The sequence below is a fragment of the Gopherus evgoodei genome, chromosome 1 (genome assembly GCF_007399415.2).
Source record: "Gopherus evgoodei ecotype Sinaloan lineage chromosome 1, rGopEvg1_v1.p, whole genome shotgun sequence".
In the NCBI taxonomy this organism is placed as follows: domain Eukaryota; kingdom Metazoa; phylum Chordata; order Testudines; family Testudinidae; genus Gopherus; species Gopherus evgoodei.
In genome coordinates this window covers 124,861,442-124,887,671 of record NC_044322.1, presented here as the reverse complement: position 1 = coordinate 124,887,671, position 26,230 = coordinate 124,861,442, and the positions used below count along the sequence as shown (strand labels likewise).

Genomic DNA, 26,230 nt, shown 5'->3' with positions numbered 1-26,230 from the left:
TTCAATCAATTCATTGGTCCTTAGGGTGGGATGGGGCTTACAGGTGCCAAATGCAATTGGGACTGTCACTTTAATAAGATTGGTAAACAGGGGCTGCAGCCCAGAGATCCTCTGTAAGAATGGGAGGACTCAGAGTGAGACGCAGTAAGCCAGGCCTATCACTAAGGGGTGCACTCAAGAGGGATGAAAAGAGGTCTAAGCTGCAGCTCATCCTGCAACCGAGACAGGCTGTCAGATGATTCTGGTCCTGGGTTTGGACAAGAAGAGTTAGTTAGTCAGGGAGCCCAGGTATCTCCCCACCATCACTCCCTATTTAACCATTTGTTTTTAACTCCAGCATTGTTCATAGGATCTCATTGCTGGAGCTCAAAAATACTACAAAACATTCTTCGTGCTTAAAGTTAAGCATGTGCTTCAGTGCCTTTCTGAATTGGGGCTTCAGGGCACAACTCATTTATCATTTACAGAGCCAGTTGGCAAATGAGATCTGTTGTTTGTCTCTTTCTTATGTCTTCTGGTTGCTTTGTAACTGAACACTTGAAGATATCAGCTTTGTATGGGAATGCCCCCCTACCACACCTGTTATTTTTTTGTAATTCCTTTCAGTTTCCACATTTCATTTACAGGAGTGCTGTCTCACTGAAAATTTCTTTACTGTCTGAAATGCCTGTTGTGGAGAGGGCCATCATTTGTATTTCTGTAACACCTAGGAGCCCTAGTCATAGACTAAGACTTGTTGTATTAGGTGCAGTATAAACACAGAATTATAAGATGGTCTTGCCCCAGAGAGCTTACAACCTGAGTACCAGAGACCACAGATGAATAGAGACAATGAGGGGAGTACAAGGAAATGAGACAAACTCTGATTTGGTCATCTTCAGACCAGTGACCATCAGTGTGCACAGAATCAGCAGTAATTTGGCTATACACTAACACTAGGATCACGTGAACTCACGTGCAATGCAGAAGTTCAGAACAAATGGCAAGTGTTTGAGCTTGTGCAGACATTAACATGAGATTTTGTGTTCGCAGAAATGCATTGACACATGTATGACTTGAGATTCACACACAAGCCAGTCCAATGGGAAATTCTCTGAGAACTTGGATCAGTAGAGTTCACAGCTGTAGCTATATTGGTAGGGAGAATTTGTACAGGGGAAGACTTAAAAAAAGTTACCCAGTAAATGAAAGACAAATTACTTATAACTGGATTGTCATTCAGAATTATGGGTCGGTTTCTAGTTTTAAATAACAGAGCTCTTATGGACACTAAGGAACTCACCGTGCAGAATGACTGCCTGTTGAAGTCAGTGGGAAAACTCCCATTACCTGTAACAGGTATTGGAACAAGACTCTAGAGACTAATTTGTGAAGAGAGAAATTCCTCACCTAACTACTGTATAATTAAAACAATCTAAAAGGCTTGGAAAATCCAATTCCATACCATATCAATGCCAGTGTTAGGGAGAATACTGCCAAACTGAAATATTGACCTAATTCAGACCTGGGGTATTCTTAATATCAAATTAAAGGACGATAAGTGAGTAAGAAAGAGAGCCACTCTTCATCCAGTAAGAGTCATTCTTCTGTTAGGGAATCCGAGAAGTAGGTTACACTGGCTGGCAAAAATCAGACATTTAGTACAGCCCCTACAGACACTGGTCACTAAGGGAAGAGAGCTTTAGTATGCTCCTCACCTGTTTTCAGTGGCAGAGACAAAGGATTTCTCTGATGAATGGTTTAGCTATACAGGAACATAGCACACTATTAGTTAAATAGCAATACCCAGCTAGTATGAAAAAATAAAGTTGGATCACCAGTGTGAGGTGCTGAGAAGGGGTCATCCATTCACAACTGACATTTGTGGAGAATGCCCATCTGTCACCAATGGCTGACTGGACTTCAGTTAGCTGTGAATTATTTAACAGATACACTCACACTGAACCTGTATCTGTAGCATGGAGCAGAAGGGCCCTTTGAGTCTGCACTGGTGGTGCTGATTGATTGGTGCACCTGGCCCTTAGATAGAGAGATGGCTTTAAAAACATTTTTAAACCACATGCCTTTGACATTTTGCTTACATGGTTACTATGTGTTTGTCTTGTCAATTTAGATGGCAAGCATGTAAGAGACCAAATCTTCTTGTTTGCACAGCTCCTAGCACACTGGAGTCCTGAGTCTTATCAGGACCTTTGATTGCTACCACAATATAAATATAATAAAATAATTTGTCAAGTCTTCCTTGTGTGCCTGTTACAGAGAGCACCAGATGCCTTTCAAGGACAAAACTTCCAACCTCTCAGAAAGCATTTTTAAAATTTTTGGTTAGAGAGGCAGCGGCAATACCAAGCAGCCCCTGAAGACAGTTCCTGGTGGGGAAATGCCACATGGCACCCCTTGAAGAGCTGGCAGAGAGTGAGTGAAGGTGTACAGCGTTGGAGAGGAACTGGAAAGGAGATTACACCTGCTCTCTGAAGACATCAAAGGGACAGGAAGGGTCCTGGGAACAGTGTATGGGTCCTGGCAGAGGAAGCCTTTCTGAAGGTGAGCAACCCAGATACATGAGTATTCACTTATCTGATACCAACAAGAGCATTGGGGTTCCTGAACAAAGGCTGATATTTGTATGCTCCTAGGACATATTTATTTGGATTGCATAACCTAGCATTTATTTCTAATCCATAGAGAACATTTTTCACATAATTATTTATTTTATTAAATTACCAGGTAGGCCATTATTTAACTGGTTTCCTCCAAAATGGGTTCATCGGTAATTTTTACAAAAATAAGAAAACAGAACCTGTGTTAAATGTTTTAATTAACAATAGAGCAGAGTCAGGGATATTTGGGAGAGAAACTGAGTGTGAAACCTTGATACACACTGCACCATCTTCCCCTTTGTGGAAATGCACATTCCTTGACACAGAGTATACAAATGGTTACCATGCAACCAGTACAAGCGAGGACTGGGAAAGATGGGATCAGGCTGGCAGTACTCATCTGAGGAAAGATGGAAACAGGCAGGCAGCATTTGTCTTCTGGGGCAAAGGACCAGAGTGGCAACTGGAAGAGGGAGCTGAAGCAATGGAACCATGTTTGGAGCTGCAGTGCATTAATTGGTTAGGTGGAATCTAGCAGTGGTTATCTGAACTGCTACCATCTATAGCAGAGGAAGGGTTTTTTTACTTATTTTATTATCATTCACATTTTTAAAGACTTGCTGGTGGTCTGTTTCTGTGTATTTTATGTACTTATAAATTTTGTGTGACTAAAAGATCAGGCTTTGGGTCACTATTTTCACTGGGTCATATCTTTGTTACTGTAATCAGTAACAAAACTCCCATTGACTTCAGTAAGGCCAGGATTTCACCCCTTATAACCTATATTTTTCACATTCCTCTTTTCCTCCTCTTATATTTCTATAGAAATTTTTGAAAAAATAGGATCGTTGGTTATTAAAGATTTTCCCCCTCACTTCATCCTGTTTCCTCCTTGAGAAACTATAAAATGAGATTATTTTTATTGTCTTTACTGAATCCAAATTTCAGTGAACATCAGGAAAATTATGAGAGTTACAAACTTTGCATTCTTCAGGCTAGATTGTGACTTTGGGCACAGCCCTGAGCAAAGGGTGGCACATAAGTAGCACTGCTCCAGTATTAGCTTCAGGGCACATTGTGACTCAGATATACATGTGAGTAAAAATTCGTTGCCTGCTTCCTCCTTCCTCTGAGCAGTAATATTTGCTGCAGATCTACACTAACAGAGCTGTGTTGGCCAACCAGTTGGGGGAACGATAGGTGTCATTAATGCCCCGCCCATTTCCCCACCTCTCTTCATTCACCTGGTCTGGGGGAATTAAGCAGGTACACAGAAGCTGTTATTCCTATTCACCTGGACCCAAGGTCTGGTCAGGTTATTTACTCTATTGAATGTGGAGTACACGTCACAATCTTTTGCCAAATTTCATTTTAAAAGGCTGTGCCCAGAATGAACACCAAATAGGGAACGTTTCACCTTGAATGTAATGTTTTAATATTTGAAAAGAGTCATTTCTCAGCTTTCACTATACATATTTGTTGCTTATTCAAACATATAAAATATAGCATTAGGTACCCATCTACCTACCTTATGATTATAAACTCCCCAACATTCAGCCCATTCCCTCAATAGTATGAGAAAACATATGTAGAGAGAACAAGATTAATTCAATTTTCTAGCCTACTGAAGTTGAAAATTTAATTTTAAATTTAAAATCTTTGTACATGTAAGACTCTAGTATTGTAGACTACAAATAAGATTGACTCCTATATACCCCCTTTCCATTACAACATTGACTTATCATGCTAAAGGCTAGTAAAATCCTCAGAAACATATGCCTGGTTGTGTAGATTCAGCTCTGATCATAAAACCTTCCAAATGCACATGCATTTTGATCACAGAAATGGAAAATGCTATCTATGAATCCAAACTGCACTGAATTAGATCTTCCATATTACTAGTGAACAGGTAAGCATTTCAAAGGCTGCCTAGTTCTACTTCAACATCAATTGCCAAACTCCATCTCAGAACTTTTTACACAGGAGCAGAGAGCAAATATTTTAAAACCCCTTTTTTCCTGCCTCACAAAGCATACCAAAAATAACTATTTTTTAAAAAATAATAAAGCAGGAGTGCTCCCAACTGAAACTCTCCTTTCAATTGATGCCACAGGCTAAAAAACTAAAAGACAATGGTACCAGGAGCCTCCTGGGATCTTGGACTACTGCATTATTCCATCTCAGATGTGCAAGTATAAGATGTTACTTCAATGAAAAAGGCTGTGTCAGGAATATCAACCCCAACATTTTCCTTTGTAACTCTAATTTTGTACACTTATGTTACAGAACTCCACAGGAGCAGTGTATTTGTTCCTTTGAACAAAAGAACAAAAGCTCACTTACTTCACTATCTTACTACATACTACCCGGATGTAGGAGGCAGCAAAATTGATATTAAGTTCAAAGCTCTCAATGGCTACAGCTAAAGTTTAAGGGCAATTTGTAAAGGTTAGGCACGCAGCTGCACCATATGTATAGATATGGGTTTATTTAACCATCTTCAGTTTTTCTATGAGGCCCATTGTTGTAGTATTGAAGTGAGTCCCAAGAAAATTAGATGTATGTTAGTAGACGTCAGAGTCTTCTGCTTTTTGGTATACAGGAGGTTTTGCCTAAGGAATGTATTTACACTCAAGTCCATTGTCCAGTTATGGGAGGGAGATTTCATCAGTGAAAGGGGTTTTGCAGGATTCTCTAATGGGGTTCAGAATGTGAATTAGCTTAATTTGTTCTGGAAACTCATCCTGGTACTATTAACTCTACCCACCGAACACATGTTGTATGTTCTATTCCTGGTCCAGTGTTGGCTTGACACTGCTGTGCAAAATGATAGAAACTCACCCTTTGAGCCCAGTGCAGGAGTCAGCTACCTTGTGGCTGGGAAGCAGAACTGACTCCAGTGAATGCTGCTCACAACACATTGGTGCTAGCTTTCTGGAAGAGGTCAGCAAGGAGCCATAGCCCCATCCTGTTTTCACAGTGCAGGAGAACTGGTCAGGCACAAGGGAGAGCCCAGGCTGCACCTGTTAATGGGAGGTGTTTGCTACTGTGGCATACATGGAAAGTGCACAAAAGGCAATGTTAAGGTTGCACATTCTACCTTCTTTTTCACATTTCCTGACTCTTGAGTGCAACCTTAGTTAATAGGTCTCAATCTAACTTACATAATAGAAATATTTGGTCAAATGCTGACCTCATTTATTGTGCACTACAGGGAAGAAATTTATTGTGCCTCATTTATTCAGCACTAAGGGGAAAAATGCTCATGGCAAGCTAGGTTGCAGCAACAATCTGTGCATTGTAAACTGTCTACATCCACTTACTCTGACTACTCCCAATAGTATGATTATATACAAATATTGTTTCCATATATTAACCACAGCCTTCTTTTCCAATATGCACTGGAGTTGATATTTAAAATGCAGGATTCTCAAATGGAATAACATCTTCAGGAATAATTGCCCAAATGTATACAGTTATTGCTTGTATGGATGTTCACACCAGTTAAAATTAATGGTGTGATGAGAAATTATTTCTAATCCACCGAGAATAGAAATAAAGAGAATTAAAATTCTGCCTTTCCACTCAGATAAAAAGACTCTCATGTAAAACAACTCATCATTTGTCAGAGAGACACTAATAAAGTGTTGATATTTATCATCACTGATACTGTACACATCAACTGTATGCTGTGTATGTGCAAAAGAGTATAAATACTGTATACATTACTATGTCAATATGGTTTTTGAAAGCAATATTGATTTAAATAGATATCACTGAGAGATAATTACCATTCCAACATTTTAAGTTACCTTAGGGTTCCAGTTCTGTCCCTACTGAAAATGAGGGATACTTCAGTGTACAGAGGGCCTTAATACAGTGGTTACCATTAACTGCTCATCAAATCATACACCCTTGTAGGCACTTTGAGGCAAATCCTGTTTCCACACATATAGAGGACCTCACAGGTGGTGGAACCTATGTGGTTCTATTGGACAAAAGAGATTTGGGGTGTTCCTACAGAAGGCACATGACACTGAATTCAGCTCAGAGGATGCTTCTTGCACATGGGAATTCTGGGGCTTGGGCAGGGGTGGGGCCAGGAGAGCCACTATTATGTGGATCCTACAGTCCCTGCCTCCCCACACTGAGGCCAAGGAGCCCAATGTAGCCCATAGGTTCAAGTAGGTTCCATGGAGCTCTCCTCTTGCTTCCAGATGGCTCGATGGCAGAATTCTTCTCCCACTTAATTCTAGTGCTCAGCTCAGAAGGGATTTGTGTCCTGTGTACACCATTTAGACACACAAATCCTGGTGTTTGAAATTCCCTCCCGCTCTGTATCACACAGAGGAGTGCTGGTAAGAGACTGCTTTTCATTTCCTGGCTCCACTTACCTAATGCAGGACAGGGTTGCAAAAAGTTAATAGTGATGGCAAGTGTCAGTGTCTATCTATCCCATTGGCTACTGTTATATCCTCCAACCAAAACTGAACAAGCATAAACTAGTAGAACCAGATAACGAAACATCCTCCAGTGGCTGTTTTGTGTGGAGCAAGGCAGGAGCCGAACTCATTCCCTCAATAAGTGGTTTAGGCACCTAAGCTGCATGAGTCCAGGTGAAAGGTTTCCATTAGTGGATCACTAAGGTGACACAGGCATATGCCTATAGTCTGGATTTAGGCACCTATCTCAGAGAGAGGAGTGGAGTTTAGCACTTACCCCTGTTGTCAGCATCTCCCATTGGCTAGTTTAGCCAGGGAGCTGCCTAGCTTTTGTGGATCCCATTCTAAGGCACCTGTCTCTTCCCAGTCATTGTATAGGGAAATTATGTGCCTAACTCAGGCTTTGTGGATTGCAGGATTATTCGAGAGATTTTCTAGGTGCTTAAAAGGTAGGTGCCATGATGCTGAGCCTTGCAACATCTAAGTGCCTTTGTGGCTCTTGTGCCTAAATACCTTGGGAAGCCTGGAAACCTCAGAAACTGCATATTCACTATACACCTTCTTGTGGGGAGGATCTTACCCCTGTCATGTGACTGGCCAACTCATTGGGCTGGTGAATAGAGACAAAGAGAGTCCTGGCTCCACGTACTTACCAACCATTACTATTTGTAGAGTCTTGTGTTCCTAAGGGAAGCGGGAGGGAGGGAGCAGCCTCTGAGTGGCACCAATTCTGCCTGATTATATGCATGTTTGGCAAAGGGTAGGAAGGCTCCTTCTTTCTTTCACCGCTGTGCACCCAAGTAATGGCTCTGCAGAATGTGACCCAATAGGAGCAGCCAAACATTCACAAGCAGGTCAAAAGCAACAAACAAGGGTGCTGCAGTAACACTGAGGAAATATCAACAAGGGCACAGATTGAACTTCTCAGAAGAGGTAACTATTATCAGTGAGGGTGAGGAAAAAGAATTTTAAAAATCCTCCAAAATATTCCTAAAACAAACCTGAAAGGAAGATGATACATTAAAAATAAAACGAAATCATTCATAGAACAATGTATGATATATGGTATCTAGAGTTATTTTAATCTATTACAATTATTGCACACTAACTTTTATAATACCTTATTTTCTTTCTTCCGTGGTGTATTGGAGAGGAAGTTGAGATGTAGACCAGATGATCATGCTATGGCCTGTAAGTTCTGTTTCAAATATCATCTTTGTTTATTGCTTTAGAAAAAGAAAACTGGCTGGACAATAAATGTTACGCTTGAGGTTTTAAATTTAAAAAAAATATGATCTGTTGCATTAATGATCACAGCATTTAGTGAAACTAAAAGCATTGGATCTGACAGATTTGAACAGGATAAGAGTTTGGGACTTAAATGCTTTGAGTGTCTTCATACCGTACTCACAATACAAGTTATATATTTTGTTTGAATTCTAAAATATAGCCCCTTTGGATTCAATGCTTAATGAAAACAGAGTATTGCACTCTGAAAGGTGACCTATTGAAAGCAAAGTGTTAATAAGTAGCAGATTGTTCAACATGACCTAAACCCCTCTTTTATTGAAAAGTGGGATCTACAAAGGTACTTTGTAACATGTTTCATAAGGACTTAATTTTGCTCAGCAATAACAGGACCATTAAATCTGCTTAGAGCCTGGATTACAAGAAAACGGGGATAGCTGTATTCTTTTTTACCTTTTTCTTAAAGGAAGAAATGCACATTTGTCATTTCCTCCTAAGATATTTAAAAAAGAAACAGAAGAAACTTGCTAAATCTCTTCACCAGGATGGGGGAGAAGGACTTCTCCTGATATCATTTAACACATACCCAGCTATAAAAAATGGGATGGCGAGCAATGGAATAGTCTTTCATTTTCATTAATTGTAGATGACTGCATAACTCACAAGAGGCCTAATGAATTACATTCCTACCATAGCAGAGTTGGTGTCGACAGAGCTACTACATATAAAATGTTTTCTTTACACTTATCATTATCCATCTAGCTATAAAAGGGATCACATTTTTAAGGTACCATGCAATGGCTAGGCAGCTAGTTGCTGTGACTGCAGTTTTCCAGGCTGATCACTATTGTCTCCCTGTTAACTTGTGCTCCCCCGGCTGTTTGTCATTGTCATCTGTTGTCTCTAGCGTTAAAATTAGATTGTAAACTCTTCTGGGCATAACTTTGTTATTTGTTTGTACAGTGCCTGGAACAATGGTGCTGGGGCCTATAGGTGCTACTGCAAGGTAAATAATATTAATACATGTAATGCATGTACTAATCTGGGATTAGCCAAGATGTACAATTTGAGGCAGCAGTCCCTTTATGAAATTTAATAAAGTCTATCGCATTGCAGATGCAGCCATGAGCAGGTTTCCCATTTAGTCTGTTTACACTGCTAATCCTTCTCTTCGAAGTCAGGAGGTGGGGAAATGGGTCTCAGGTAAATACAATCATACTTACAGCAGTGACTCCAGGCACAATCTGCCCCCAAATCCTCTTGACTGGAGCACTAGTTTTGGCTCCAGTCCCCACAGCAATGAGAGCTCACCTCTTCAGCCAGGTGGGGCTGGGAAAGGTCATCCGAGACCTTTGAATTAATCAAAAGCCATAGATTCTTCCCCAAGGAGAGGGGAGTAATAGGCAGCAGGGAAGCAGCACTGATGTTTGAGAGAGTCAGATGGAGAGATCTATGAGGCATAAAGGGCTCACCCAAGGCTCTTAATTATTCTCTGCAACCTTCTGTCCTTGCTGCTGATGGAAGTGCAAGACACTCCAGACCATTGTATATTGCCAGTGAGGTTCCATTGGGGGAATGCCAAGTGAGAGGCCGAAAGAGGAGAGTGTCTCATCTGCATAGGAGGAGGATGGCTTTTTGCTTAAGGTACTGAACTGTGATGCAGAAGGTCTGGATTGTAGTGACCTTACAGCAAGGACGCCACACAGAGACATAGAGTGAATGATTGATGAGTGAGTAAACATGCAGTGATCTTTCTTCGGTACCCCTCCCCCCAACTCCTTCTAAAATACTAATCAGGTAAAAATTAGTGACCACATGTCCATTGGGCATGCTTTTAAGACGTGACTCCTTTGAGGAAAAAGGTCATAAGAATCAAGCAAAGTAAATTACTGTGTTTGGGATTCCTTAGTTGATGCCTGAAGAAGCAATGCTGCTAGACAGAGTAACCAAAACTCTTCTCCCTGGGCTCGAGTAGGGCTGTAAACCAGGGGATCTCAAGGCAACCAAGGCCTTGCCTCGAGCGAATCCAAAACAAACCAAAGGGCTGAGAAGAACAGACCAGGAGAGGAGAAGCCATCTATAAAATTGGTAACTACCTTCTCTGTTTGCCAAGCAGGAACTGCGTGAGGCTAGCGCAGGGCCTGTTTGTATAGGTTTGTGAAAGAGAGACTCATTAAAAGGAATGTATAGCTCTTAATGTATAGCTCTTAATGTCTAACACAGGAGTTATGTGCTTAATATAACTCTTTACTGCTTGTGTAATTCCTTCTCAATAAACTGTTGTGTACTGAAGATAATTACTGTGGACCTTTTTCACTGGTATGACGGTAACCTGCTCCATTGGAAGCCAGTAAAGATCCATTTCAGGGGTAGTAGTACCCCTTTTGTCAACACAATGCAGCCTGCAACCGTCTGCAGTGGCACTTGGGTGAAGAAACAGAGTGGTCTGATTGAATGGTGAACAAAAGCTTAAAGAAGTTGCTTTCTACCTTTACTAATCCCTGACCCTGTCCACTTCCCAGCTAGAAATTTCCTAATAAGTGGTGATACTTCCTGCATTGCGGTATCCTACGTGGCTATCTAATAGGCCTTTCCCTAGGCTGAAACTGCCAATCATTAATTAATGAAACATCACAAAACACTCTAATGTAAACAAGTATTATTATGCCCATTATATATGTGGGTAAACCAGTGCATACAGTGGTTAGGTGACTTGCCGAGGATCACACAGTGAGTCTGTCAGAGGTAGGAACAGACGTCAGTTCTCTTGAATGGCAGTCCCCTGCACTAACCTCTAGAGCTCACTCCATAAGTGTTTGAATCTTTAATAAACTCTTCTGGGTATCTCTATCCTGCAACACTCACTGTTTTAAAGTATTCATGGGTTGTTTGTTTATGACTCTTAAACAAATCTATTAAACACTCGGCATTATTTTTAGTTAAATTTTGTTGTTTCCCTCCAACCCCCTTTCTCTTTAATAATTGATTTTGGTTTGGATACATAAATATGTCCTGAGTGTATTTGTCATTTCCTAATGTTTACAGTGGGGATTATTTTTCCTTTTAAACAGCATATTTTGTTCTCCATACAGAGAATGCCTGTCTGATAGATCCGCATTTCAAAAACATTCCCAGATAATCTATTTGGCAATTTCATGAGTGTGCTTGATGGAATTGCACTTAATGCTTCTTGGAGAAGCTCGTGTTTTAGTTTCTCACTCATCACATGGTCACAGAGAACAAAAGTATCGCTTATATAAAAGCTTTACAGTATTCTATAGGAGTGAATGCAAATCATATCGCATATGCCCACACTTCTTGGCCATTATTGAGCCTCTGTATTAGAGGCAGTATAAGAATAATGGGAAGAAAGATACAGCAGGTACCTCTCCTAGCTGTCAGGATAAGTAGCATGGTAGAGTTCCAGGAAACCACCTGCTCTCCCAGATAAAAGGCTTATGGCACATGAGTTAGAGGGGGAACTGGGGTTTGACATGAGAAGGAATAACTGACTATTAAAATGAAGGATGGATGAAAACCCGACCCCCATCTCAGGCTGGCCTGAAGTGGATTATTTCGTGTCTTGGTGCAGTAGGGTGTGGATGTATATGGGTGCGTGTGTGTATGTGCGTGCACTCGTGTGTGTGTGTGAAGTCAGCAACCAGCCCATACTTGAATGCTGAGGCTGCTGCCAAGAAGCCAAACAAACACATTATCAATAATTCCTGAGTATTTTTAATATTTCTATTAACTTCAAGGCACAAATCAGCCTTGTTGCATATGTCTGCACAGCCCACAGCTGCGAACCTCTGATCCCGGTTCAACGAGACTCGGGCTCACGAGACTCACACTATTGTAAAAAAATATCTGTGTAAACATTGTGGCTCAGGCTCTGAAACCTAGGGACGGGGGTGGGCTTCAGACCCCAAATGGCAACTTAAAAGTGCTGTCTACACAGCTGTTCTTAGCATGGTGGCATGAGTCTGTGAGCCCAAGCCTGTCAACTCCATCTGGGAGTTTCACTGCCATAGGCTGTGTAGATGTACCTTGTTCTGCTCTCCCTAACAACAGCATAGACCTGGAGTAACACCACTGAAATGAATGGAGTTACATGGTTGTATAGCTGCTGAAAGTGAAAGCAGAATCGGGCCCTACATGTCTCATCCCTCTCCTACATTAGAGTCTTTCATTCATTTGACTTTCATCACTCCAAACTGCAATACATTATAAGTAGGCTTCAAAGGATTAGATTTTTATTGTAATTGTCACTTTCGCGATACACATACAAACCAACCAAACAATAGGTAAAATGAGAAAAATGCTGCCTGAGAACTTGATAAAGTCAAAATCCAGTGATTTAAAATTCTGAATTAGGCTTGTCACAAACGGACTTGCAAACGAGTAGTAAAACCAGGTATGTTTTATTGATTTAAGGATATTTACTTTGTGTATTTTGATGTGATGTTCACAATTTATATTTTAAAAGTGATAAAGCTTTAACTTTTAAAATCTCAATGTATACCCTCATTAAATAATTGTCTGTTCCCCCATAATTTCCTGGAATTCTGAAAATTGAAATCAATAAAAATAAAAAAAAGCTTAGAAAGCATTGCTATTATTCTTTGAAATGATAAAAAGATAAAAATAAAAAATCTGCCAAGCCTAAGGGTTCCTTTCCATTGATACAACAGAGAACCACCCGAGCCCTTTCCCCTCTCCCAGTAACCTGGGAAATTTACACACCACCCCTGGGCATCTTTGAGAGACAATACTTCCTCACTTGCAAGTATAGAGTCCGAGTGTAGAAAAGAAACTTTTAATAAAAGGAAGGAAGTTACTCGTGCTAATTTGGGAAAACACTGCAAATAGGGTTCATAAACATAACCATGAGTAAAAAACCCACTAGCAAGTAGGTTGGGCAGTGTCCTTTTCCCCTCAGGTTCTTAAGTCCAGCAACCCACAAGTCCCTTTCATGTGTCCAACCCTTCTCTGCACCTCACTCACACTTGCTGTCCTTCGTCAGTGCAGACTTAAAGTTCAGAGGTGCATCTGCAGAGTTCACTTCCCACCCTGGGTGGGGTAAAGAGGTACCTTACTTGCTCTGCTGCTCAGGTACTCAGTCCCCACACCTCTCTGTCCGCCACCCTGCTGGCCACTTCTGCCAGCTACTAGCTCACCGTTCTTGCCACGCCTCGCCACTCGCTGCACGGCTGGCTGGCTGCTCACCGCTCTTGCTGTGCCTCTCCACAAGCTGTTCTGCTGGCTGCTCATCATGCCTTTCCATCACACCAGCCACTCCTTCACCAGCTGACTGTCAGCTGCCTTCTGCCCCTCTGCTGTGACCTCTGCGCATCATTCTTAGTAATTTTCACCTCTTTGCAGGCTGGGCAGAAACACTGCCCCATCTCAAGAGATTTCAGCTCTGATTTGGCATTTAACATAAAGAGGCTCCTAGTGGAGCCTATTTATCTCTATTCTTTGAACAGTGAGAAGGAACAGATTAAACCAGTCTAGGGAGCACCCTTGATGAGAGTGTGCAGCCACCTAGCTGCAGATACCTGTCCCCTCCCCTCATACTTTCACAGGGCTCTGACATTTGAGCCCCTGGCTTAAGTAGGTTCTTTCAGCTGAAGGTGACCCCCTCATTTCAGACAGGTTAAGCACAGTCCTGCTTTCTTGTATTCCTACAATAATTACAATATTGGTAACCTTATTTCACTATGCCTGCATTCAGTACTAAGGTAATTTGTACCCAACACCAGCCAAAACTGATCACTTTGACACCGGTGTATCTGCTGAATATGTAAGCAGAGCAGGAGCAAACTGTCTTTACATTAACACACCCAAGTCTTTCCCCCTCCCAACTAGCTGCCAGAGAAGCATTCATTCAGACTCTGCTTACATTTTATTTACCTTATTGTTTAAAGTTCTGGAAAAATGGATAATCGTGCAAGATAAAGCAGAAAATCATATCTATCCACTCCTTGAGGTCAGAGGGAGTTTTTCAACTGAATTCCATTAGAGGAGGATCAGGACTTTGAAGTGTGGTAGCATAACAAGTAGAACTGCATCAAAATTTTTTGCACAAACCATTTTTTTGCCAAAAAGAAAAAATGCAGATTCAGGTTGAGAGAATGACTTTGCAAATTCATGTCAGATTCTCTGAATAGTTTTGGTCAGTAACAAAACATCTGGAAAAAGCAAAATGTTTTGTTCCATCATTTTTTAAATAAAACATATGGCTATTTTGATCCTAAATGACATCTCATTACAACATAGACTCCAATTTTATAGTAAATGTTTTTAAACCCCCTCTAAAATGAAGGAAAGGGGCATTTTTTTTTTCAACTTTTTGACTTTGCTCAAAAATTTGAAATAATTTTGTTCTGAATTGACCCAAAATGTTTTTTTAACTTTTCAGTTTGACTAGAAAACAGAAAATCAGTTATTTGCACAGCTCAAATACTGAGTAACAAGAATGTTACTGTTATGACAGAATTCCCTAGATAGTATTGTTACCCACAGTCTTACAAGTTCATAGAGTGCAAGCAATGTTTTATCTTTGAAGAGATACTAAATTGTTAGTTTTATTATAGATTTTGGGGGGGGGAGGAATATTGAGGCAAGCACAAAGCAAGTTTGATCTCTGCCCTAATCTCTCTAACTAGTGTCAATTGTTGGGGAAGTTATTCCCTGGAAACTGAGCACTGGTATTTGGCTGAAAGCCTTGAAAGAGGAATGTCTGCATGCTGTTTGTAAATATCTCTGTTTAAGGACTGGAGCTTTTTCTTACATAGGCACCTATTGCCTCCCAACCCTGTCCCAATTTTTCATACTTGCTATCTGGTCTCCCTAAGTTTAGCCAGACAGTACATCATAAATTTATCCTCCAATGGGAAGTCTGCCTGCAAGTCACCCACATCTGCTATTGCTTGGCAGAGGGGTGACATTATTCAAGAGCATACAAAAATGTATTTAATGTCAGAAAAAGAAAATGCTAGAGAGATGACCCAAGGCCTTTGGCTCAGGGTTCAGTCACCTATACAACAGCTTCTCTTTAAAAATCATAGACCTCTCTAGTGTTGCTGCAATATTCTTACCTAGCTACCATTCCCACCCTCCTCCTCACTGACATTTGCCTTGCTCCTTGACTGTTTAACTCAGCTTTCTCCCCTTGACCACATCTAACCCTTTTCTTTTCACAGTCCTCTTCACATCCATGTACTACAGTCAGCTTTCCTAGCAGTAAGCCAGACAAGGGTAGCACATATAGTTTTACTAGATTACGTGTTATTAGATGAAGTGAGAGAATTGCTAAAGGTTCCTAGTTTCTTCATTCTCCTACCTCAACTCACCTTAGCAGGAAGTTTCTCCTGCTCAAGGTCTTTCTCATTCACTTCCTCCATGAGGTTTCTGCTGCTACATCTCTTATATCCTCTTCCTATTTAAAACAAAAATAAAACGTACTTTAGTATAATCATACTCAGCCTCATCACTGTGATGGGACAAAAGGCACCATGAGCAGGGAACTCCTTTTCCAACTAAACTCCATGCATATCCTTGGAATAGACTTTGGAGCTGAAGCTCACTCTCAATTGGTGCAGTTCACTGCAAAATATAGACAACAACAATTACACCGAAGCCTGGAAAAAGTAGCCCTGATTCTCCTCAGTTCCACCAGTGGCCCATGAGTGTAACTGTGTTTGCTTCAGTGGAGTTACTCCTGATTTATACTGGGGCCATCAATGTCTGGGCTTTGGCAATTTTTCTGTATCATAGCAACTGACTGCTTTTGAAAACTGTGTGATATTTGGTTCTGGGTTTTTATTTGTAGTTTAGCCAATGAATGCAAGGAAGCAAAATCCTATGGAAAAGAGGAGCCTGCTTACTCTCTGCTTGCTTTCAGAGAGAGCTGTCACAGAGTTCAGGTGGGGTGACAGCATTGCGGTGTAAAGTCACGCTGCCCTTTCATGTTAGGGCAGCTGGCCTGTGTCCTTGTCTTCCCCAATGTGTTTGTCTATGTGCGTGTCAATAAGTTACTTGACCCACGCTTATGCTCCTGAGTTTAACCACCCGAGAAAATTTGGAAGCAAGAAAGCAGTCTATCCTGGTGAAATATTTTAACTCTCTCTCTCTCTCTCTCTCTCAGAAAGTTGAGTACAGTGTTTGTTCATGGCAGCAACAGTGGACAGTGAAAGAAAAACATGAAAGGGATACAAATTATGTTAACACATGAGTCATCAGTAAAAGGAACCTCCACATATTAAAGGTACTTCCCTCTATATGCACCTATACTTCCTTCGAAGTTTTATAGGCCCGTTATGTGTTTATGAACACACATGTATATATTTTGTATAGGGTTTTGCACACTGAGTTTTCACTTAATGCCTATAGATAAGTTTTGAAGATACTTTATCGACAATGGATTCCACACTCCTGCAACCACTGCTGCTCTCATCAGATACAATCTGTGCTATGTTCTGATCCCCTTTTCCCAACTTGCATGTGCTGAGTATATATGCCCTGCTGATACAGCTAACAGTGATTGTCCTGACCAATATCTGATCGCTACCTGGTAAAACTGTGAAGATGCATCAATTTGTGCTGCAATCTCTTTGGAGCACTAAGAAGAGGCTTTTCCATGATAATTTCTTGGGGTTTGTGGATGGTCATAGGTGTACTGATGGAATCGCTCCATTTCACATACCTCTTGTTCAACTTAACCTGCATCCAGACTTTTTCTTTGTGAATGAAACATGGTGGCAGTGTCTGTGCAGTTTGAAGTTCTGCAGCTGGCAACATGAGCCATGGAACTCAGTCTGAAGGCCTTGGAGCTCTGGATTTTGCAATGCTAACCTAGCACAGTGATAGACTTGGTGGAAGGAGAAGTTCAAGCTGTACACAGATCTGGCTGTGCAGAAGGACAACAGAACGTACCCCTGCTTGGCCCATATTTAAAAGCATTATATAGACTGGCACACAAAATAAAAAGGAACATATGAGCTGTAAAAATGATTAATCGAATTACTGGTGCAAAATCAAGTTTACTGACAAAGAGTGCAATTAATATTTATAAGGCTATATATCTTAGGGATATGCTAACCAACATGGTTTTCAAACTCTGCCGCCTCTTCTCACACACAGAAATCAAGGAAATCTCTTCAAAAAAGGGGGAGGGTAACCAAAACCTCCAAAAGCCTTTAGAATGACACATTGGTCATTACATCTTCGTTTTCAAAAAAGGAGTCATTTGAGAGAGAATTCTTCAGATTCCAGAGGGACAAGACACTATCAGATGTGACTATCAGGAATGTAACAAAAATACCAGAGCCTTTGCAGAGATATATTTTGGGATTCAGAGGCAGCAAGAAAAAGAACTCAATAAGTAGAGTTTATCACAGATTAGAAGAACTTCACTGGCGGAAGGAACTGTGGAGCAAGAGAGCAATATAAAGTGGAACAAAAGCTGATGAATCACTGTCATTTGTATTGGTAAAAAAAGCAATAGAAGATCCCTCAATGTCAGCATTAGATATGAAACATGTTCTTTGCTATATTAAATTGCATTTTGTTGAAACAGCCAAGGTAAAGTTTAAGTCACAACTTCTCTTAGTGTTTACATTTATGCTGTATTACGTATAGCCACAGCATCAGATGATTGAGCATCTCAAAAACATTACCTAGTTTAAAAATACTTAGTATTATTTTGTCATAAGGGAGATTTTCAAAGGTTTAGGAATTGAGAAAATATATTGTTTTTAATCTAGTCAAAAATTAAAGAAAACAACATAACTAAGGTTTCAAAGGACCATGGTCATGCTACATATGGATTATTCCATCTTGTGGGGCCTGATTCAAAGTCTGTGATGGCATGACTGCAATCATTTTCAGTAGGCCTACAGTTATGTCACGTCATTCACATCACCTCCTCCTTCCACATGCACAAATTCATTTCTGCACTCATAACCTCATCCTAGCCCTCACTAATTTGTCTCATTCTGAATACATTTATTTTTCTACCTATTACCATTGCTGCTTATTGGTATTTTTCTATGGATGTTACATTTTTAAATCCATGAAGTGATGCATTGTCTGTGCAGAGGGCCCCTCCACCTGATACTCATTACAATATCCACCTACCCAGCACAGTGCTATCTATACCTCCTTATTTATTTGCATGTAATATAATTATACTTAGATGCCATCAATTTTATCTGTGTTGCCTGCTAGTTAAATCAGCTTCTGTGCATTTGTTCCATGATACATTCACCACAAATGGATATGTAAAGCCTATACATTTATTCATCTCGTCGAGTATTCATGTACTGGATTTCTGTGTTCATTATTGGCAGACATTATTCATTCTAACTAATCCATGGGAACAGAAGAAAGAACATACAATACCAAAATAATTTAAATTATACAAAATGTGCCAGGAAAATGTATACATATATATGTGTGCATATAATGCTGGCTCTGATTAAAAAAACCCCAAACCTAAAAAAATGTTTATGTATGATGACTAGATGTTGATTTATGGAACCCTTTTGCTTGTGTAACAGCATGATCTGAAATATCCATGTGGAGGATGCAGAACACTAAGGAAAATGAATTAAATAAACAAACAAACAAACAAATAAATGTTATTCTGCACAGTCAGAGGGTTTTGTAGAGGGAGCTATGGAGCAACAAGCTAAGGGGAAATTTGCGGGTATGCACCTATTATTGTCCGTGGTACATATTTCATTATTTAAAGAATAAGAGGTGGGAGGGGGAGGTGTAAACTGAATTTTAAATAAAAAAGACACATCCCATTCTATTCTGAAATTACGTTTAGCAAATAGAGAAAAGACCCTGTGTGGATTTTAGAAAATAATCTTCACTTTGCAAAGCTGTCTAGGATTGTGGAGAAGCAGCAGTTAGTAGTTAAAAGGAGGTCAGGATTTAAGTTCCTGATGTTGCTACAGACTTGACTGACCTTACAAAAGTAATTTACAGTTACTAAGCTAAATTGTGGCACTAAATCACTGTACTGTATTGGGTGATGGGACAACTTCCCTCTGGTGAGTTTGGCCTGCAAAGCAAAACAGTGCAAAGTGGATTAGCAATAAGTCTTGTGTCCTTCATGCTCCCTTTGGGGTGATGTACACTCCTGGGACACATGGAAGAGCATCCCTGTGTCAGAGACCTTCCAAGCAACAAGGAAGACCCATGATCCTGATTTGACAACAAAGACACATGGACTCCCATAAATTGCAAGTGTGCTAAAGGACAACGCCTCTTCCTCTAGTCAAGGGCCTAATCAGTCACGACCATCCTACATGTGTCTCTCAAACAGCCTTTCTTTCCCATTGCCCACACAAATCCTTGATTTTCGGATGCCCTGCAATGGACGAACAGAGAGGAGCAGAAACTTGAGTGCCAATAGTGGAAACCAAAGCCTGATTTAGACAGGATAGAACATAATGAATTCCTCAAAGCCTATGCTGACACTGTATTACAGGCCAAGAGAACCTTTTTAAAATGTGGACACTAGAACTAAATGCAGTGTTCTAGTATCAGTCTCAATAATGCTGTGCACAGAGGTAAAATCACCTCCTAGTCATCACATCTGTTCATTGCTCCCTGGTTTTTATATCCAAAGATTGAATTAGCCCATTTTGCCACAACATTGCCCTGGGAGCTCTTGCTGAATTGCTTGTTCACTATGATCCCCAAAAGCCTTTTCAGGGTCTCTGCTTTCTGGGATACAGCCCCTCAGAGGGCTTCCCAGAGGATTTAGGGGGCCTGGGGCAAAGCAATTTCGGGGGCCCCTTCCATAAAAAAAGTTGCAATACTATAAAATACTATATTCTCGTGAGGGCCCCTGTGGGGCCCGGGGCCTGAGACAAATTGCCCCACTTGCCCCCCCCCTTTGGGCAGCCCTGGCCTCTCCTCCCACCCCCGCTGTAGGTATTGCCTGTGTTCTTTGTTCCTACTTGTATAACTTTGTATTTGGCTGTATTAAACACATTTTGTTTGACTGGGCCCAGCTTACCAAGTGGCTCAGATCACGCTTTAAAACTACCCTGTCATCGTTATTTACTATTCCATCAATCTTTGTACCATCCGCAAATTCTATCAGCAGTGATTTTATATTTTATTCCAGATCATCAATGAAAATGTTGACTATTGTCAGGCAGAGTGCTGAACCCGTCCAGGAACACCCCCATTCAATGATGAGTCTCCATGCACAACGACTCTTTGAAATCTGTCAGATAGGCAGTTCTTAATTCATTTAATGTGTGCTTTATTGATACAGTACAGTGTTAATTTTTAATTAGAATGCTCTACAGTACTCATCAAATACCTTAAAAAAGTCTAAGTATGTTACTTCTGCACTGTTACCTTTATCAACCAAACTTGTAATCTCTTCAAAGAATGAAATCAGGTTTGTATTAGAAGACATACCTTCCATAAAACTATGTTGAATGTCTCTTAATTCTTTATCAACTGAATCATGTATCAATTTTTGCATTATTTCACCTGGAATTGAGATCAGGCTAACCAACTTATAGTTACCCAGGTCATCCCACTTGCTCTTTTTAAATATTGACACAAAACTAGCACTTTTCTATTCTTCTGGAATTTTCCAAGTATTCAAAAATGTATTAAATATTGATATCAGTGGGCCAGAGATCTCCTCAGCCAGCTCTTTTAGGGCTCTTGGATTGAAGTTATCCAGGCCTGCTGAGTTGAAAATGTTTATCTCTAGTATATGTCACTCTACTCACATCTTCCTTAGTTACTAATGAACTATAAAGTACTTCAGCATCCTCACGTGATATGCTATTTTATATCACGCTCATCACTGTAGCATCTGAGCACTTCCAGGAGTGTATTAAGTAACATGACTACACATCTGTCACATGTTGTTTGTTCTCTCATCCTCTCCCAGAGAGAGAAGTGTGTGCAGTGGGGAGTCTTGTTTTGGTAGGTTGTAGGGTTTCTGTTTGTTAGTTTAATATAAATATACCTGCCTGTTGCTATATGTTTATGGAAGAGAGGATTAAAAAAATGGGCCTTACATTTGGAGAGAAAAAATGATGAGTTTATTCCACAGTCTTGGATCATCCCCAGAGAAATTTTTGTCTCCCACACAGATAAACTTTACTTTTATTTTTGAGTTCCATTGTGCCAATGAAGCATAGTTGTCAACCATGGTCTTCCCCTCAGAGCTTTAGATGGTCTTTTAGATATCCTGGGCTGAGGCCATGGAAAATTCTGAAAATTAACACTGAGACCTTGAACTTGATTCAAAATTCTGTGGGAACTCAGTGTAGAGAACTGAAGTAGATGGTGTTGTTGTGGAGACTTGTTGCAGCCTTCTGAACTATGGAGTTTCCTAAATCCTGACAGTCTCATACTCTAAATATATTAGTAGATTCATTATTTTGGTTTTCTTTTCCGTCTTGGCTCTTGTGCATCTAGCCTTTGTAATGGCCAGGCAATCCTAGGGCTCCAAGGAATTGCCCTTTAAGCAGCTAAACTGATCATTAGGGAAATTCAGACTCCACAAAATGAAGAAAATGCCAGTCTCTGAAGAGAAGGTATTGAAGAGTCCTTTGGTGATACCTGTCTGAAGCCAAAGCATGTCATGGATGAGAGTCTGAAGAAGATAAATGAGCTCTCTTGAGAAGATTAGGATGGCTAGATCTGGTCAGTGGCAAGATCATGCAGCTTGTGCTCCAGAGGTCTCATCCTGTTCTTTAAAACCAGTAGCAAAAATCTCATTTACTTTAATGAGAGTAGACTGGAACTCCAGACAGACTATCCCCACAAACCCCAGGCACACCCTGGTCCTCAGCCATGTAAAGCTGCTGTCAAGCAACAAAAAGGAAGGACCACTTAAAGCACCTCTTTCCACCAGGCTCTGTTAGATGTACATGTCATCAAATAGTAAAATTTCCAATGCGATCTGATCCCTCTGCCACACATGCACCTTCTTCAGGGAAATGAAAAGTATATTGGGTTAGTTCCAGGTTTGGGGTTCCTCTGAAATTTCAAGCACACCCGCTTCAAGATTCTTTTCTATAATTAAGGTCTTTCTGTCAAAATTCTTCTTGAGGTAGAATTTTTTTCTCTCAGGACAGATCAGCAAGATCAGTCTCCCACAGGGATCTGGCTAGTGCAGAGGAGGGAAAACTGGTTGAAGAAGTCCCAGTGGACTGACAAGGAGATGAAAGACTAGAAACCACAGCTGAGCCAAGAGCCACAACTCAGCCAGGAGCCTTGGCGCTTGGGAGCTAGGGATCCCAGCTCCACAGCATGGATTTTGGAAGCCCTGGCTTGAGCTGGGTTCTCGGGGTTTTCAGGTTCCCTGCCATGGAACTGAGAACATGGCAGCCCGGGGTCCCTGATTCCACCTGATGGGGGTGCCCCAGAGCCACAGACCCTGAAAGCCTTGGCCAGTCTGCATAGTGAGCCTGCTTTGAAGCCACAGATCCTGGAAGTCCCAGTCCCCAGCAGTCCACCACGTGAGCTGACAAGAAATCCTGCTCATCATGTGTTCAACAAAACTGATAGTTTTGTCGAAACTGATATTTTTGATTTTGACAAATCAGCGTATCCAATGAAAAACTGCTTTTTGGTGGGGAAGGAGAGCAGAATTCCTGACTGGCTTTGCTTCAGAAGATTTAGTTTGCATACAAAGCCATTGGAAGTATTCTAACATTAATACAATTCCCCTGCTTAGAATGTCTCTGTTTGTCTATCCAATGAATGTTCATGGTTCTCTGTTTACAGCAGATGGGATTAAATGTACGAGTGCCTCATGTCATATGATTTCCAGCTCAATGGTGCAGACCCAAGAGTTTTGAATAAGCAGCACTTTGGGGCAATTGCTTATCTCAAGTAAATTTAAACACTTAAGTTCTGAGGATTTACTCATCACTAGCAGGAATCTCTTGTGTCAGGTTCTAAGGTGCTGAAGAACAGTGCAAGATTTTGTACGGTTTCCAAACAACACCTTGGGGCAGGGACCATCTTTTTCCTATGTGTTTGTACAGCACCAAGGACAATGAGGGCCTGGTCTCCTAGGCACTGTGGCAATACAGGTAATAAATAATAATATTAATAAAGAATGAATGGGTTGTGAGCAGCTCTCATTGGGCAAATTCCCACAGCTTGTGCAAATTTGCTACATGGCAATGTATGCAGCTGACTTTGCTTCAAACACAGCCACCACATGTGGATGCTCAAGCATCATAAGAGTGTGAAGAGATGTCTGTGCTTGAATAATACCGTCATGATGGTTGTGCAGACTGATACGAGGTGATGTAGGTAAGACACTTAGAATGCAGGCCAGCAATCAGCACTGATGCCACAGGAGTCTGCAATGGCAAGGATCAGTTCTGGAGTGGTGTAGTGAATCCTAGATATGCTTCTGCAGTTGGCTAGTTAGAAAAAAAACAGTCTTGTTTTACACACTAAATGTGAACTTCAAGGGCAATCAGGGATATCTGAGACAAATGTGACTATATTATGCACGAGGTATCATGGGACTAAGTGATGCCAACAGAACACCTGCTATTCTTGAATCTTCTGGTAGCATTAAAGTAAGTCAAAGCAGGGGGGAAAATTCCACAGCTTAACAATTTTTTTTTGATTGCATTATTATTGTGCTAACAAGAAATTCCATCATGCGAGCTGCCATATAGTAACTATATAGGGAGATTAACAGACTCATTGTGCCTTGAAGACTGCAATTTAGACAGTGAGATACTTCATTTTGTAACCTTTCACATTTAAACAGTTATCAGGGTATATTTTCTGAACCAAAAAATTAAGACTTCATATATCAAGAAGACTTGTCAGTCCTTCATGCTGCCACAATGAGATAGCACAGTTGATGGAAAAGTCCATGTCTAAAGACATCCATAACAGCTGATTATTACTTCTTAGTAGCTGATGTTTTGACGAATGCCTGAAAAATCTAGCAGCTCCCTCCCTACACGCACACACAACAGCTGTGCCTTTTGAATCACACAGATTGACTGTGAAAAAGTGATACTCCATAAGCCAATCATCATTCAACACCAGGCTGGCTGAACTCACTAGAATGCAAATACATTGTCTTGATAGTCTTGCCTGAAAGACATTTGCAGGGACTGCAAAGATATAAAGAGCAGGAGTAGACAATCCCTGCAACTATTTAAGTCTATTGTAGAAACAATCACCACCACATCAAATCACAGCAGTGGTAGAATGATCAGAAGTAGGCTGAAGAGCAAATATAGGAAGTCTTTAAAAATGCAACAAATTCACTGTCATAGCACCACAAAATAGTCCTTCATACTTTATACAGTTTACTAATCCATGCTCCTCCTTATAGGGCCACAACCAAAAAGTGCTGATTTAGTGTTGAAATGCTAGAATTGAGAAAATGTTAGCTTTGCCTCGAGGATGATTTGTATTTCTATCATCTGATACTAAAGAAAAGATTTGGGTCCAACAGATACTTCTCAAAGAAAAATTGTGTAAGAAAAGATAATGGATCACAATTTCTATCTATGTGTTTTAGGGTTTTCTATAGCACCCATCATCCTAGTGTCTAAGTGCTTCTTAGATAAATTAGATTCACATGACAAAATCCCTAGTGACCTTCATGGGGTCTTCTGCTCTTTTCCTTTACCTGGTTATGGGAAGCTTTGCTTGGGATACATCGATAGTTCTCCCATTTACACCCCAGCATTCTAGTTGTGGTTGTAGAGGTTTATTAAAGGGCTTGTGACCTACCCTAGAAGTGGTCACACTCTGGATTATCTCCTGTAGGAGCTTGTTCCATAGCTATACCCCTTTGACTGAGAACACTTTCTGCACTTTCTCCTAAATTTGAGGACTATGATGTCTGAAAAGAGCACAGCTGCCTTAATCGATCCTGGATGGAGATGAGTTTGCTGATTCTTGCCTTGTTAATAGTTTTGAAGAGCAGGACCAAGGATTAGAACTGGCAATAGACATGGACTGGAAGCCAATGGAGAGATAGGAGCACAGGAGTGATGTGCTCACAGAGGCTTCTCGTGTTGAGGGATTAAAACACAGGCCAATCTTTGCTCCTTACTGCTTCCTGAGGTCACACAACCTCTCACTGGCCTGAATTGGACCCCAAAATGTGACACTGCAGCACAACACCTAGCTGCCTGTCTTTCAGAAAGGATAGTCCTCTTCTCTATGCCACTTTCCCTATGATATGTTTTCTTCTATCCTATTTAATTAATGGTCATTCCCTCCTCCTCTGACTCCCTGTCTCCCCTAGTGAGCTCTGTCTCTCACTCTGTGTATTCTTTCTGCCCCTTCACTAGGCTTGAAGATTTGTAGTTTGCAAGTGCAGTTGTGTAGTTTGCTAGTTTGAAGGGGAGGAAGTTAATGTTAGACTCAGCATGGACAGAACTACAGCACACTACAACATAAGGCACTGTGCTATAAAGTGTAAGGGTGTGTGTACCTTTAACATCATTTAGAGTACTCTGAAAGCAAACATCTTTAGAAGGCATAGTCAGGAAGAACTGCTGAATTAAAATGTGCTCATGACAAAATCAGAGGGCTAACTACAGAGTTTATTTTGTCTGCTGACTTGGTCATACGATTTCATTGCCCTGCATATGAAAAACCAGCCACAGCTGACACTGAATTATCCATGATCTCCAGGAACTGATGAGAGCTGTGTTCATCTTAGCCAGATTAATTCCAGGCAGTAGCTAAATACATCTCTAACCTCTTTAAATTGCCAAAAGTCCTTTAAATTAAAAGTAATGAAAATGCATGACTCTTTTGCAGGGTAGGGAAGTGCAAGCATTTACAGTATCTCAGTAATTCTAAGGAATATGACTAGACAATGCAACTAAAGTACAACATAACCACATATCAGAAAGAAATGCTATCGCCAGATGGCTTGGTGAC

General features: G+C 40.7%; 1 long non-coding RNA gene across 2 annotated transcripts; it reads left to right on the top strand.

The window, feature by feature from the left end:
- The first annotated feature begins 6,661 nt into the window (after window positions 1–6,661).
- On the top strand, window positions 6,662–21,157 carry LOC115655805. 2 transcript variants are annotated; one of them, XR_004001515.1, is made up of 6 exons: window positions 6,662–8,233; window positions 9,254–9,296; window positions 10,266–10,378; window positions 16,440–16,559; window positions 17,435–17,875; window positions 20,439–21,157. It is a non-coding gene; the product is annotated as an uncharacterized LOC115655805 (long non-coding RNA). The 2 variants fall into 2 exon arrangements; XR_004001514.1 differs by lacking the exon at window positions 17,435–17,875.
- Window positions 21,158–26,230: the final 5,073 nt, after the last annotated feature.